Raw genomic sequence first — 12,331 nt, 5'->3', positions numbered from 1 at the left:
ATTAACCAGGACGGGCAGGGATGGTGTCCCTAGCCTCTGTTTGCCAGAAGCTGGGAATGGACGACAGCAGATGGATCACTTGATGACTACCTATTGTGTTCATTCTCTCTGGGGCACCTGGTATCAGCCACTGTTGGAACACAGGATACTGGGCTAGATGGACCTTTGGTCTGACCAGTATGGATGTTCTTAAAGTTGCCAAGTCACAACATTTTCATGGTCTATCCCATCATTTACAAACTCCCAGCAAGGCTGTGAAAATCGAGAATGTCTTGCATCTTACACTGCTTACGTAGGGAAAGTCAGTGAACAACTAATATCTGATTTTATTGACATAAGGAGGGAAAGCATTGATTTCCATATGGGAGGGGAAAGTTGATCACAGAGGATGGAGTTTCACCCCATCTGGTCCCCTTACCACCCCCATACATATATACACAGCTCCAGAGAATATTTTCCCTCCAAAACCAGAAGTTTCCAAAATTAAGAGGGGGTCAAATCTCAGGGGATATTTTTATTGATATGATGGTTCTTTTCCTCTGGACACTCTGGCCCTGCCATTGATACAGGCATCTGGGAGCCCCGGTCAATGCCATATTAGCATAAGCGGAGGATGGAGTCAAAAGGTCCTGGGATAGTTGGGAGGGGAGAAGGGCACGTGATTGTCCCTTCACGGCTGGGAAGAGCTGGGTTGAGCTGTGGGGGTGAGCTAAATATCAGTCAGTGTTTAGTCAACTGCCCCATTAGCTTCTGGGAGACACCGTTCCCTCAGCTGGGGGATGCTCCTGGCTTTGATGTTTATTAAATGAGGAAAGTCACATTAATCAGCAAACATATACATTTTCACTGACATAATAGGGGAAACAACTTGGTTCCCAAAACGTGCAGTGGAAAGTTTATCACTTGAGAGTTTAAACCCACTCTGCACCAGCCCTGGATGGAAATTTCCCTCCAAAACAAGGGGAAGCTAGTGCAGTTCGAAAGGAGAGGAAAACACCACATCAGGGAAGGAGATTCAGGGCCAATCCCTCCCCTCAGCCAACATGGTGATTTTAATGAACACAAAGAGCAAAATTTACACCATATTTCCAATCTGAATCTCTATAGCTTCAACTTCCAGCCTCTGGATCTTGTTATACCTTTGCCTGCTACACTGACCAGCCCATTATTAAATATTTATTCCCCATGAAGGCACATATAGAGAGTTATCAAATCACCCCTAGCCTTTCTTTGTTCAGCTAAATGGATTGAGCCCCTGGAGTCTATCACTATAAGGCATGTTTTCTAATCCTTTAATCATTCTCATGGCTCCTCTCTGAACCCTGTTCTTTTTATCAACTTCCTTCTTGAATTATGGACATCAGAACGGGACACAGCACTCCAGCAGCAGTTGTACCAGTGCCAAATAGTATAAAATAATCTCTTACTTCCTACTTAGGATTCCCCTGTTTATGCATCCAAGGATTGCATTAGCTCTTTTAGCCACAGCATCACATTGAGAGTGCATGTTCATCTGATTATCCACCAGAATCCCAAAATCTCTGGCAAAGTCACTGCTTCCTAGGATAGAGAGCCCTGTCCAGGATCCGGTAAGTAGGGCCTACTTTCTTTGTTCCTAGATGTACACATATACATTTAGCTGTATCAGAACAGATATTGTTTGCCTGTGCCCAGTTTACCAAGCGATCCAGATCACAAAGAATCAGTGACTTATCCAATTTGTGTGTCATCAGCAAACTTTATCAGTAAGGATTTCATGTTTTCTTCCAGGTCACTGATAAAAATGTTAAATAGTGTAGGCCAAGAACCAGTGCCAGTGGGACCCCACTAGCAACAAAACCACTGGTTGATGGTTCCCCATTTACAATTACATTTTGAGACCTATTGATTGGCCACTTAATCGATTTAATGTGTGCCATATTAGTTTTATATCTTTCTAGTTTTTTAATCAAAACACCATGAGATACTAAGTCAAATGCTGTACAGAAGTCTAAGTATATTACTTCAGCACTCTTACCTGTATCAACCAAACATAATCTCGTAAAAAAAAATCTCAAATTAGTTTGACAGGATCTATTATCCATAAACCCATGTTGACTGGCATCAGTTACATTACTCTGTTTTAATTATTTATTAATTGAGTCCCATATCAGCTGCTCCATTATCTGATTTGGAATCGATGTCAGACTGACAGGCCTGTAATTAGCCAGATGTTCCTGTTTACCCTTTTTAAATATTAGCATAATATTGGCTTTCTTTTAGAGCTTCCCCGGTGTTGAAGCTATTGTACTGTGGATAAATAATGAAAGAGTCATTCTGGTGGGGAACTGGCTGCCAGTACCTGTCCCTCCCCCACTGCTGCCCCTCTCAACTGCCAAGGAAACTTCCGGATCCCTCCCCCCTTCACCATAGGCGGCAGGTTTGTATAATTTTTGGTGGTGCTCAGAATGGGTCTAATCCTCACTCCCCTCCCTGCTCTCCTGCCTTGTAAGCCAATATTTATTTTATTAAATAGTATAAAAATGGACTGGAAACCATAAGCGTTTAAGTTTCTCTTTATTGCGCAATATCACTATCATAAGAAAAAATTATTTAACTAAGAATATCAACGTTATTAATACTCTTTTGAATATGGAAATGACCATACACTCTTTGATTAATAATCCTCAAAAGCAAATACTTTCTAAAATTAAAACAAAAATATCCCCTTCTTTTGCGATGTTCTTCAGGAAGCAGCAAACACTTTTTGTCGTCATTTGGTTCTTGAAATGAAATTATCCAGGAGACTTGCAATGTCCAATTCAGAGGTAAAGTTCTTATGAACATGCAGAAATGCCAAGTGATTTAGATGTTCTTGGCCTATTGTAATTGGCAAATAATTTTTCAGTCGGCGCAAGCAACTGAATGATTGCTCAGTGGTGCAGGTGTTAGTCGGAATTGTGTAGAATAATTTGAGGAGAAGTGTAACTTCTGACAACGTCACTCAAGCCTTTGTTTTGTTTTAGAAATTGCTTCACTTCACTCACTGAATTAAGCTGGCAATTTCTCGATCTGCAAATATCACTCAACATTTCTAAATGAAGAAATAGTTTCTCCATGTTACTGTCACCATGGAAAGCTTCACTTATTGGGACAATGTCTTGTTTCGAGCCATTTGCTGCCTCAGTTACAAGCTTCTCCAATTTTACTGTGAATGTAAAGCTGTCTGTTGAAAATCTCCGTTCAATGGCAACTTTGCAAGCATCAATGATCTCAACATATATTTAATGAAAATACTCTATGGGGGTCACTGAAGGTGTGAAGAAGGCTTCCATGATTGAGCCATCTTGGTGGCTTGTGTTTTCTCGGGAGTGTAGGATCATCTAAATAAAGATTTCTTGCCTTCTCTACTGTTGTTTCCCAGAAGTGATTGTATGATGAGTCGGTACGCATCTCTCTCAACACCTCTTACAACTTTCTTCATAACACTTGTCAATGACACATTTGGGCTTCAAATTTTTGCTTTAGCTTCTTCTACAGCACCCATGGCTTTCACAAGAACTGTTAGTGTAAAGTATGTTGAAAAAGATTGAAGTTACTTCGAGAATCCACTACATTTTAAGCAAAATTCATTGGAAGAGTAACTGTTCATCTAGGCAGTTCATCATGGCCTTGTAGTTGTGGAGCAGTGTTTTAATGCTACTGAACCTTAGTGTCCATCTTGTTGGGCACAATGTTTGTAAAGAAGGTTCCTCTTCACTCTGAAACTCTCTGAATACTGCCATACATTTGGGTGACTCTGTGAAGGCATTGATGAGATCTTTCTCCATCGAAAACATATAATGATACTCTTGAATATTATGCAGGGCATCCTGCATGGCAAGGTTAAGGGAATGTGCAGCACATTGCACATATTCTGCTTTTGGCTCTCGATCCGTCACCCTGGCTTGGACCCCAGTAAATCTGCCAGACACATTACTGGCTCCATTGTAACACTGCCTCTGGCAATAAGAAACGGGCAAATCACACCTGAGAAGTGTATCTTCCACAATTTTGAAAAGAGAAGCACCATCCATCGCATTAGTTTGGTAAAACCCAATAAACTCCTCATAAATCTCCCAGTCTTCACTAGAAAAGAACCTTAAAGGAAAACTTACTTGTTCTTTTCTTGACAAATCGGTATTCTCATCCATTACAATAGAAAAAAAACTTAGAAACCTTTTATTTTTTGCACAATTTTTCTTAGGACCATCATTGCCATCATTTCAATTATTTTGTTAATAACCTCATGTGACAGCCACTTGTATTTTGTGCGATTAGGGCTGGTGCAAGGAAGTTTCACACCCTAGGCGAAACTTCCACCTTGCGCCACCCCCCCCACCCAGCTAACCCCGTCCACCACCCAACCCCAGTGGCAGCTAACCACGCCCACTCCACGCCTCCCACCCTCGAGGAGCCTTCCCCCCCAGCAGCAGCTAACCCCTACCTGCCATGGCAGCTAACCCCCCCACCCCACTCGGGGAGCCCCCCCTCACAGCATCTACCCCCCTTGCAAGCTACTGCCCTCCTCCATGGCAGCTAACACTGCCCATCGTGGCAGCTAACCCTGCCCGGGGAGCCCTCCCCCCCCGCGGAAGTTAACCCCGCCCCCCTCTGCGGCAGCTAACCCCGCCCAGGGAGCCAACCCTAGCTCTCCTCCGCTTAGCATTCTGGCGCTGATCTAATTCTCCTCCCCTCCCAGGCTTGCGGCGCCAATTAGAGGAGATTTAGAGTGGGGGCTGTGTGCTCAGCAGAGGAGGAAGAGTGGAGGTGATCTGGGACGAGGAGCGGTTCCCCTTCCTCCCCCCCGTTACTGCAGGTGGCCCTCCCTGCGCCACCCCGCCCCAGCTCACCTCCACTCCACCTCCTCGCCTGAGCGGGCTTTTAGGTGCCCTTAACCACTAGGTGCCCTAGGCGGCCACCTAGTTTGCCTAAGTGGTTTCACCGGCCCTATGTGCGATTAAGCCACTGTCTCAGCTCCTCAGAATCTGTACTGCGTAGCAACAAGAGCTGCATCAAATTTGAATCACTCTCATTGTGTCCACGTAATGCTGTTCCTTGTTGAGCTAAGTACTGAACACAGGTAAAAATGTTGTGCAGTGCAAACCTAGCTGACTGTGATTCTTTTCTGCAACTGGCTGACATTAGTGCAGAAACATTTACCTGTGACTGCAGAGCAGCACCCTTCATTACAGCTTCCTTGTGACAGGAGGATTTTTCGTGTGATGTAAAACCAAGCAATGCATGTCTCCAGTCTTGAAATCCAGATGAAATAAATGTTGGGTCGGCCTTCATAGAAAATATTAAGATCTTCTTTTCAGAACTATTTTTGCAGACTGAGCAAAAAGCTCTGTTTAATTTGCTATTTACTCCAACCACTTAAATCTTGATAGCCAAGATTGCTGAAAACTTCTTTTCTTATCTTGTAGATATGCCACATCTTTCTTTTGTATAACTCCAGTTTGAAAGCTGGGTGTCGAACTCAGGCCATCACTTGATGAATTACCCTTTTCTTCTTTTTCTCTGGGTAACTTTATTAAGAATTTATCCATTGTTGATTATTAGTGGGAGGGGCTGCCAAGTACATATGTGCCTCCCCGTCCCCTTCTGAGGTGCTGCAGCAGCCAGCGGCCTCAGCCTGCCGGTGCTGCTTGCTCTTGTGTTATAGCCCTTAGGCAGCAGCAGCAACCAGCTGCCACGCAAGGGGGCAAGGGAGAGTTGCATGCTGCTTTCCTTCAGGCAGGGGGCCTCTGGGGCAGAGGGTGAGTGGACCCGCAGGAGGTGGTGGCAGGTGAGGGCCAGGGCCCACTCCAGGCAGGGCCGGGGGAGAGACCCAGCTCCAAATATTGGTGGAGCAGGGACCCCCAGCCCTGAATATTCCTGAAGCCCAGGCACCAGGAGAGAATATAACTCGCCGCCAATGCCCTTCCCCTGTCCCTGTTCAGGCAACTGGGGTGGGGTGTGTGAAAGAAATCAATTTCTAGTTATTTATTGAATATTGGTATAAAACTACCTGGGATTTTATCCTATTTCCCTCTAATTATCAAATATTGATAGGAACCTTAATTTCCTCTTCAGATTTTACCATTTCTGTCTAGTTTATGACTATTCACAGAAAATCCCCTCGGCTATTATCCTTTCCTCCCCCTAATTATCACACACTGATCAAATCCCTTGGATTTCCCCCTCTCACTGTTGTTATTGAATATTGATCTAAAATCCCCTCAGATTCCACCCCTTCATGCTATTTATCAAATATTAATATCAGATCTCCTCAGGCTTTGTCTTATTCTGTTTCATTGTCAAATGCTGTTATTGACCTCAAAACACCCTCAGATTTGGGGGTTCCCACCCTCTTTAACTGAAGCAATTTGTCTGTTTCGGATTGTTAGGCAAAAAGATTCTTTTCCCCAAGAATCAGGCAAGCACAAACAATCCTGAAGGGGGTTTATTCACGGTACTGGGAAGACTGATAAACAGCTTCCAAAATATGGTGCTACAGTGGCCAGTTATGTACATTCTCTTATCAATTCATTTGCATTTATCTGTACCTACAGAGACAGACATTGTTACAAGTCAAGAGAGATAAAGATAAAAAATAGGAACAGTGCATATGTATAGAGATCATCACGATTGCATCAAGTATCTATGGCTACCTTGCAGACAAAAGAGGTAGTGTGTGTGGGAGGAGGGATGAATGCTTACAGATATCTGGTGGGTTGTGAAGGGAGGGTTTGTTCTGTTCTAAGAGCTGAGTTATTGGGTTGGCATTTGACCATATAAGTTTATCAGTTGTTTACAGTTGTCAGTGCCCTTGGGCTACTGAAGCATTCCTACTTGATCTGCTCTGAGCCATTACCTCAGCTCTCCCCAGCCACCATAAATTATGTGCCTGCCCCACTCAACTGCTGCCTCCCGATTGCCACAGGAGCTTCTAACTAAATTTCCCCTCAGATTTTGTCCCCTTCCTCTCCTATTATCAAATATTGAGATAAAATCTCACATTTTGGATTTTAAACCCCCTCCCCACCATTCTGAACTGCAGCAGCTTCCCCACATTTTGGAAGGAAACTGTTGCCTAGAATCATAGGTGTGTGTTTGTGGAGAGTTAAACTCCCAAATGAGATCAGCTTACTCCTTCCCATCTGAGAGTCAATTTTTTAACATTGGAGCAATTTACCAAGAGGTCATGGTGAATTCTCCATCGCTGACAACTTTTAAATCAAGAGTGGGTGTTTTTCTAAATGATCTGTTCTAGGAGTTATTTTGGGGAAGTTGTATGACCTGTGTTATACAGGAGTGTAGTGCCCCACTCCATGAGGAAAAGGGCTGGAACAGGAGTCCAGAGAAGCTGTGCAGACCCACACCCAGTCAGCAAAGGCCTGTGGAGAGCCAATCAGGACAAAGAAAGAGTCAGCCAATCAGGTCCAGGCTGGGCCCTATATAAAGGCTGCCTAGCAACAAAGAGGGCAGTCTCTCCCTGACTGGTAAGGGAGGAGGGCTGGCTCCTGAAGTAAGAAGGGGATGCCTTAGACAGAACGGTGCTGGGCAGGCTCAGGGGAGTAGAGAGAGGGCTCCTGCTAGGCTGCAGCCACTGACTAGAAGAGCTGAGGAGGTGCAAGGGGCTGAAGGGGAAGTGGTCTAGGGAAGATATTCAGACAAGGGGAGAGAAGGAGGGCAGAGAGAGGCTGCTGTTAGGGGGTCTCTGGGCCAGGACCCAGAGTAGTGTGTGGGCCTGGGTCCCCGCCTTGCACTGCGCCTGGCCATGGAGGAGCATGGTTGATACAGACTGCAACTTGCCCTGAAGTGAGGGGCTAGACTTTGGGTTGTGGCTGGCACTGAGGCACTTGCAAGCCAAAGAACTGCTGTTACCCCTGAAAGGGGAGAGAATCAAGTGGAGCACAGCCAGAGAACTGTGTCCAGAAGAGGATGCTGCAAGTCAGGGAGCAATGCGGGTCCCGGACAGAACAGCAGAGCTCACAATGGGTGAAACACCACCCATTGAGGGCGCTCCACAGTTAGGACAGAGCTAATTCCTGGATCAACCAGTAGGATGTGCCACAGTAGTGGGTCTGTGCCCCATCACAAGGAGATCTGACTAAATTATCACAGTGATACCTTCTGCCCTTGGAATCTATGGGTAAATTAATTAGAAGGAATGTAGGCAGCCCCTGTGAGAATATCCCATAGCTCAGTGATTAGTGCACTCTCCGAGTAGGAGGGAGACGCCTGTTCAAGTTCTTGCTGGCATAAAGTGGGGAATTGAACTTGGGCCTCCCATATTTCTAACCACTCAGCTAAAAGTTATAAGGTGCACAGTAGCAGAAGCACCATTCCCATCTCTTCATTCTTCCCCTGTATTGTATGGGGCAACGCAGGTACCTGCCTCATTCCCACAAGAAATAGATTAGACAACTAAACTGCCTGACTAGAAGAGGGGTTCCCTTTCATGAAATGAAGAGAGATAAGTGCATCCCTTGTTCCTGGACTTAGGCGCCTATCTCCAAGAAAGGGATAGGATTTAGCACACACCACTTTTGTAGGCATCTCTGATTGGCTAGTTTAGGTGGCTCCTCACCTACCATGCTGGCTTTTGTTAGGGTATGTCTACACTATGGCATTATTCTGATTTTACAGAAACCGATTTTTGGAAACAGATTGTATAAAGTCGAGTGCACACGGCCACACTAAGCACATTAATTTGGCGGTGTACGTCCATGTACCGAGGCTAGAGTCGACTTCTGGAGCATTGCACTCTGGGTAGCTATCCCATAGCTATCCCATAGTTCCCGCAGTCTTCCCCCACCCACTGGAATTCTGGGTTGAGATCCTAATGCCTGATGGGGCCAAAAATTTGTCGCAGGTGGTAATGGGTAAATGTTGTCAGTCAATCCTCCCTCATTGAAAACAACGGCAGACAATCATTTCGCGCTCTTTTTCCCTGGATTGCCTGGGCAGGCGCCATAGCATGGCAACCATGGAGCCTGTTCAATCTTTTTTCACTGTCACCGTATGTCTACTGGATGTTGCTAACAGACGCGGTACTGCAGCACTACACAGCAAAATCCCCTTGCCTTTGCAAGTTAGCAAAGACAGTTACCAGCCCTACTGTACCATCTGCTGCTTTGCAAGTTGATAATGATGGTTGCCAGTCATACTGTACCTTCTGTGTCAAAGTTAGACTCAGGACTCACAGTTTGTCAGACCACTCTGTTTTGTTAGCACAGCACTCTGCTAATATACCCAGATAATGTGAGCACCATACAAGACACAAACTATCTTATTTATACAGATAAAAAATATCAGGCAAGCCTACTAAAGAACCAGAGAGGCAAATGCCGCTCCAGGTCAGAGCCCCAGACATCCCGCAGAAATGATGAGCTGCATGCCATTCTAGGGGTGCCCCTGCAACAACCCCACCCGTTGCTTCCCTCCTCCCCACCCCTCGGCAGCGCTGGAAACGCGGCTCCCAGCGCTGCACGCTACACCCATAAGGGATGTGGTTTACAAGCAGCGCTGGGAGAGCTCTCTCCCAGCGCTGCAGCTCTGACTACACTCACACTTCAAAGCGCTGCCGCGGCAGCGCTCCCACAGCGCTGCCGGGGCAGTGCTTTGAAATGTCTAATGTAGCCATACCCTAAAGAACCAGAGAGGCAAACAGCCATGCCGGGTCAGATCCCCAGACATCCCACAGAAATGATGAGCTGCATGCCATTCTAAGGGGTGCCCCTGCAATAATGTCACACATTGCTTCCCTCCTCCCCCACCTCTCCTGGGCTACCATGGCAGTTATCCCCCCATTTATGTGATGAAGTAATAAAGAATGCATGAATGAGAAACAACACTGACTTTATTGTCTCTGCAAGCAGAGATCAAAGTGGGGAGGGGAGAGCAGCCTCCAGCTGCCATGATATTCCAGGCAGGAGTGAATCTCCATTAGACAAAACTTAAAGAAGAGAATGACCGGGAGTCATTCCCATTTTTGCCCAGGTGCCCCCAGCCGACCTCACCGAGGCCAGCCAGGAGCACTCACAGGATGACAATGACAGATACCAGTCCTACTGTACCATCTGTCATCGGGAAGGGAAGGGAAGGGGATGGTACTGTGTAGCGCTGCAGCACCATGTCTGCCAGCAGCATCCAGTTGACATACGGTGACATTGAAAAAAGGCAAGAAACAATTTTTTTCCCTTTGGTTTCATGTGGGGGGTGGCACTGATGACATATACCCTGAACCACCCACGACAATGTTTTTGACCCTTCAGGCTTTGGGAGCTCAGCCAAGAATTCAAATGGTTTTCGTAGAGTGCGGGAACTGTGGGATAGCTACAGTCATCAGTCGCCCCTCCCTCCGTGAGCGTCCATTTCATTCTTTGGCTTACTGGTACGCTTGTCTCAGCTTCTTAAGTTTCACGCACCACTATAGTCTCTGTTATGACCTCTGTCCATCATAGCCTTGGAGATTTTTTCAAATGTTTTGGCATTTTGTATATTGGAACGAAGTTCTGATAGAACAGATTCATCTCCCCATACAAAGATCAGATTCAGTATCTCCCGTACGGTCCATATTGGAGCTCTTTTGTGTTTCTGGGACTGCATGGTCACCTGTGCTGATCAGCTCTCCATGCTGGGCAAACAGGAAATGAAATTCAAAAGTTTGCAAGGCTTTTCCTGTCTACCTGGCCAATGCATCCGAGTTCAGATTGCTGTCCAGAGCAGACACAATGGTGCACTGTGGGAAAGCGCCCGGAAGCCAATACTGTCAAATTGCGGCCACACCTACCTTAATTCAAAATGGCAATACTGATTTCAGCGCTACTCCCCTTATTGGGGAAGAGTACAGATATCGATATTAAGAGCCCTTTATATCGAAATAAAGGGCTTCATTGTATGGATGGGTACAGGGTTAATTTGGTTTAACGCTGCTAAATTAGAGATAAACTCGTAGTGTAAACCAGGCCTTACACTCCTATGTCTCTCTGTTCATTGTATAGGAGCTTGGACGCCTAATTTAGGATTTGTGGATTGCAGTCTTGTTGCTGAGATTTTCTAGGTGCCTAAAAGTTAAGTGCTTACTGTTACGACTCACTGTTGCAATGCTAACACCCCTGCATGGATTCCACCCAAAGTCTCTTATCTTAAAAAGAAAGGAAATAAAATACTTTACAGACCTATTTCTAGTAATAAATAACAACAAAAATGCTCACAAAACCTATGTATATTTTATAGGTCATCTTTAAAAATTCTGTATACACTGAATCACTGGCTTGTCTAAAGCAAAACTTTGTAGCTGTCAGGCTTAGGCTGAAGGCAGAAGGATTTGGGCAAAGGTAAGTGTTTGAGAAAGCTTTGATCACAATTCTCTGCCACTTTTTAATTTAATTAATAAATAAAATATTGATGGGAAGGAGAAAGTGCTAACATGAGGCCCTGAAATGTATTCCTTGTAGGATGAAACCTGACAGGGCTTTTCTCACCAGTTGAACCTATTTTTTTAAACTACCATGAATCCATGGAAGTGTTGCGAGATTATTATTTTAAAGAAATAAACAATTTTTGCTGCACAAAAGTTTGAAACAAGGATTTCCTTCTGCTGTGCCCAGAGCCCTTGAGAAAGAATTCAGTTTACTAAGATTAGCAAAAAATTTGAGGGTGCCAATTGCCATTGGACCCTCACAGGACTGGATTAACCTATCTGTGGGCCCGGGGCCAAACATATTTGTGTGACCTCTGTTTTCATGAGACTTTGTATCAAAGCCTCATATAGAGCCTTGGTATATGGAGACTTTGTATCAGAGCCTCATGCAGAAACTTTGCATTGCCCTTGGTATAATGTTATAGCCCCTAAGGGTATGGCTACACTTGAAATTAGTGTGAGTGTGGTCGGAGCGCCAGCGCTGGGAGCTCTCCCAGTGCTGCATGTAAACCACATCCTCTACGGATGATTACACTGAGGATTTACAGCGCTGCATCTTGCAGCGCTCAGGGGGGTGTTTTTTCACACCCCTGAGCGTGAAAGTTGCAGCACTGTAAAGTGCCTGTATAGCCATACCCCAAGGATAGAATAAGATAGAAGAAAAATGTCTTTTTGCTAGTAGTAGAACAAGATCACCCCCCCGCGCAACACTCCCTTAATCAATTGCCCTGTTGAATGAATGAGGTGTGAATGAGCAAGGCATGGAAGGCAGCATCTCCAGACAACCTCAACCCTTGGAGAGGGGCTGGGAGCCATACCCAAGGACAATAAAACCTGTCAAGTGGGCTCATTAAAGACCAGCAGACATATTGATGGCCTCTGGGTTAGAAGCAAGCA

The sequence above is a fragment of the Chelonoidis abingdonii genome, chromosome 13 (assembly GCF_003597395.2).
Source record: "Chelonoidis abingdonii isolate Lonesome George chromosome 13, CheloAbing_2.0, whole genome shotgun sequence".
Classification (NCBI taxonomy): domain Eukaryota; kingdom Metazoa; phylum Chordata; order Testudines; family Testudinidae; genus Chelonoidis; species Chelonoidis abingdonii.
The sequence above is the reverse complement of the archived record's forward strand: the minus strand, read 5'-3'. Positions refer to the sequence as shown.